We start from the raw sequence: 5,000 nt of genomic DNA, 5'->3' as shown, positions 1-5,000 counted from the left end.
AATTATTCTTCGCTTCCCAAAGTTAGGAACTAGTTTCGGTAGTAAAAAAATCAGTCAACATTATTTTGTCTTTACAGAAAATTTTTTATATTTGTAAAAAAAAAATAATGGAAATAAAATGTCATATTGTTTTAAAAAAATATCTGAACTTTTATGAAAATTGATGGATTGTTTCAAATCTGCTGATCTCCCTTGCTATAATATTGACAATAGAACTTTTAGCCTTTTAAGATAATTTTTAGTTTTTTTTTCTACCAAAAATTTATTTGCAGTCATTATGTCTATTTATTTATTTAGTCTTTACGCCAAAATGAATAGATAAAATGCTCGTTCGTAATAGATTATGTTGTTGATAATTCTGTTGCTGAAGTGAAAATCAAAAAATTTCTGTAATATAACTTCGAATAATTTTATGGATATTTAGAATCTCATTTTCCAAAATTCGAAATTTTCTGATTGTCTAAACACTTTATTGACTAGATTTAAATGTACAAAAGTTGTAGTCAGCAATTAAGGCTTTCTAATCCCTTGCTATACAAAACCTAGGTCCTACGTTCACAAGATGGTATCCCAAAAAGTTAAAAACAAATCAATTACATTTCGAAGACTTGATTTATTTATGATAAAGGATTATGGATCATGTCAAGGAATAACAAATCTTATATTATATTGTTTAGATATATTAGTCTTTCGGGTAAAATAGATATATAAATTGATATATCGTTTTTATGTAAGTCTTTGGGTGAGTACTTGTCAAAAACGGCAGCGACATATACACACACACACACACACATATATATATATATATATATATATATATATATATATATATATATATATATATACATATATATATATATATATATATATATATATATATTTATGCATATATGTATATATATATATATATATATATATATATATATATATATATATATATATATATATATATATATATTTATGCATATGTGTATCTATCTATCTATCTATCTATCTATATATATGTATATATATATATATATATATATATATATATATATATATATATATATATGATAAATTTTGTACATTTGGACGTGTTTTTCATATTCAAATAAGCCATATATTTTGATACATTAATGTCTGGATTCTCTTACCGACCTCGTGATCAGAGCCCCAGGCGGAACCACTCAAAGACTATAGCTTCTGACCGGCCGGAAATCGAACCCTGGTCCAGGAAACCTGAGTGATTCCGCCTGGGGCTTTGATCCCGAGGTCGGTAAGAGAATCCAGACATTAATGTATCAAAAATATATATGGCTTACTTAAATATATATATATATATATATATATATATATATATATATATATATATATATATATATGTGTGTGTGTGTGTGTGTGTATATGTATATACATATATATATATATATATATATATATATATATATATATATATATATATATATATATATATATATATATATATACTGTATATATATATGTATATTATATTATATATATATATATATATATATATATATATATATATATATATATATATATGTATATATATATATATATATATATATATATATATATATATGTGTGTGTGTGTGTGTGTGTGTGAATATATATATACATATATTTATATATTTCATTGACTATATCATGAAGTTTCCCGTTATCTAATGGTTAGGACAGTCGCCCCCAAACTAAAGTTTCCTGGATAAGTCAGAGCGATTTAAGCACGTTTCTCTTAAACCCCATTACCTTTGTTGACCTACGCTTTGACCCATATACCCTTCTCTCCGCCCCTCCATTCACCCTTAAAATGGCCTTCTTTTATTCTTTCCTCTACCCTTTTTTTCCCTCTATGCTCCTGCTCTACTCATCCCTTTTTCTTTCCCTTTCCTCCTCTCCTTGGCTTCATTAACCCTTACCACTTCCACCTTCACTACTCGCATCCCTTAACATCTCCTCACTCTTCCTTTCCTTTACTCTCCATCCTATTTCCCCTTCTTTCTTTGGATCACCTGAAGATTGGGGACCCCAACACTCGCTGGGGTCGCTTATCTTCAGGTGGAAAAAATTGGGGTCTTTCTTTTTCAGGTGAGGAATTTATATTTAAAAATGGGACTAACAAGCTAACTAACCAGTTTATGAGTTAATTATTATTAGTGTAACGACATAAGTGAGACTAACCAATAAAAGTGCTAACAAACTAATTTATAAGGTAGCAAATATATTTTTTTGAATTGACGGTATTTGAAAAAAAAAAAAAAAACATTCTTATTTTTCTTTAATGGCTAAGAGACAAAATGTTTTTACTCTCCAACATAAAACCAAGTGATAAAGAATCCCTAACGGATCGTGCAGCTTATGAACAAGTTGTGCAGCCACTTTTAATGGATGATTCTCTTCTGCTATCAACTGGTTAAAGAGCAAGAATCATTTGAGGAGAGAAATTAAGTGCATTCAGTGCCGAAATTCAATGAACTGGACTAAACTGTCTTCTATACAAGATGATTATGTGTAGAAATTCCAATTTAAAGAGTATACTAAATTTAAAAGCAAAGTTTCTATTTGTAAGGACTCATTCTTTGCTAAATCTAAACTTCCACTGCATAAGCGGATTCAGGATAATATTCTAAACATTTCAGAAAAAAAATATGATTGATATTTACAGTTTTTTTTTTAGAGAAAATCTGATATTTACAGTTTTTTTTAGTGAAATCTGCATGAAGTATTTTGAGGCAAACCCCGTTAGACTTGATGGTAATGGTATAATTGCAAGATAATACGCTTTTAATTAAATATGAATTATTTGTATAAATTTGTTCTTTTTAAAAAAAAAATTGATAAAGTAGTTTTAATGAATATTTATTTTTTTCCATTTTTTTGTATAGTATTATAAGCCAAAATAGATCACCTGAAGATTGGAGACGTCAATAAGCTGGGGTCGCTTATATTCAGGTGAAGAAAATCAGGGTCTCTCTTCTTCAGGTGAGTGTAGTTGGAGTCCTTTATCTTCAGGAGAACTATTTGGGGTCGCTTATCTTCAGGTGATCCATTTCTTTCCATATTTCTTAATTTATCATTTCCTGTTTTTTTTATCTCTTCCCTTTCCTTCTTCTTCTATTTGCCTGGCCCCTCTCTCTATTTCTTTTACCTTCCCTTTACATCTCTTACTGTTTTCTTCTCTTTTCCTTTTAATTTTTCTAATTTTCCTTGTCTTCCCTCTTTGGCACTCCAGTGCTCATCCTCTTCTCATATTTCTTCTTCCTTCGTTTCACTCTTTTCCCTTTATACATATGTAACTTGTTGTTATTGTTGTTGTTTTGTTGTTGTTGTCGTTGTTGTTATTGTTGTTGTTGTTGTTGTTCTTCTCATTCTTTGTTCTTTATCCTCCCAATCGGCACTTCCCATCCACCATGGCTTGCAATTCTACATCGGTTTTTTTTTTTTTTTTTTTTTTTGTCTGTCTGTCCGATTTTATAACGATTTTCGAAATTCCCCAAATATTTGACCCTTAGGCAATGTAATAATTTTCAATTTAACAATTTAATCAACTGGATTAGTCACTTACCAGTTTCTTTTTTCACATAATGAATTTTCTTAATTTTCCATTGTGCAGATAATGAAAAGGTAATTAACTTGTGTAATACAGCAAAAGCACCAAGTCCTAATTGCCCGGTATTTTGATCTTATTATTTGGAAATTTGTGAGGAATTATAAAGGAATGAGTGAGAAATTTTTTTTCTCCGTTCTCTTCAAGTGATGTATGTGAACTCTGCTACATTTAACAACTGGATATAATTTTAGTAGTATTATTCATTCTAGACTTTTAAAGGTTATTAAGGCAAATTGCAGTGAATTAGTACCAAGTTTGTACAGTTTTCTGCAAGTGTCCAAAAAAATGAATTTTCTCTTCTTTAACATTAAACTCTTCTCCTAGCACTGGGTTCCCTAGTAAGTAATGAAAGTGCTGCTATTAAATTCATATTCATTGCAAGAAACGTGCATGATGATAGCCACCCCCATACACCTACACAGAAGGATCATTTACAACACGCTCGAATTCTCACTTTTCTCACCAGATACCAAAGGCTTTTCAAGCCTTTCAGTTGCCTTACATTATTCCTACTAATACTTAACTTTCCAAACTATTCCTTACTTTAGCTACACTGTTAGAAAAAACCGTAATTCTAATCGGAAAATCTCCGTAAAAAATATACTGTTCTCAACCGTATTTCAGCAAAATACAGGCGATCGTGATTTTACCTTACTTTGTTATTATCTTTAACGGGTTATATCACTCTTTTACGTCAATATATCCGTTTTTAAAATGGTAAAAATCCTGGAATAAATGTTGCCAGACATTTGCCGTTTTTTAATGCAAATTTTTAACAATGTAGCTAACAGCCTCCATTCTTCTTTCACCCACCTTTGCTGTCAATAAGAAAACTCATTTTAGACCTCGGTTTTTCCATATATTCCTTCTGTCATACCTTCTAAAAGATATATGTAGTTGTCTGTACATGCACATTTAAATGTATATATGCATATACATATTATACCCTTCCCTCTATCAGTATAATTTGCAAATCTTCAGTCAGGATGACACTTATTTGTCAGTCAAAGGGTAGATGTGATAATTCATGTAATTTATATTCATAAATAAATGCTAGGTACGATTACATGAAATATATACTGGGTTACATAAAGCTATCAAAATTACTATATGCATTAGTTTACGAATCTTTTTTCGTAAGCTAATGCAAATAGTAATTTTGAGGCCCTTTGCGCCAATAGGCATAGGAGGAGATGATGATGATTAGTTTACGAATAGACTTTTTTTTTTTTTTTTTTTTTTTTGAAGTAATATTATTTTCCTATGTCAGAAAATCATAGGAATTTCGCTAAAAGCTCGGAAGTCTATTTCAACTGGTGTACGACGTATTTCCCCTGCATCATATGTAATTGCTTGCAATTGCTTTTAAGGCAAAGACAAGCATCGT

At 29.7% G+C, this 5,000-nt stretch overlaps 1 protein-coding gene across 2 annotated transcripts in view; it reads left to right on the top strand.

The window, feature by feature from the left end:
- Positions 1-5,000, top strand: part of LOC137622015 (uncharacterized) — a 25,276-nt gene that overhangs the window by 6,955 nt on the left and 13,321 nt on the right. The gene's annotated exons all lie outside the window — the stretch shown is intronic.

This window comes from Palaemon carinicauda, chromosome 28 (assembly GCF_036898095.1).
Source record: "Palaemon carinicauda isolate YSFRI2023 chromosome 28, ASM3689809v2, whole genome shotgun sequence".
Lineage (NCBI taxonomy): Eukaryota > Metazoa > Arthropoda > Malacostraca > Decapoda > Palaemonidae > Palaemon > Palaemon carinicauda.
Note: the sequence above shows the minus strand (reverse complement) of the source record. Positions and strands in the feature narration are given on the sequence as shown.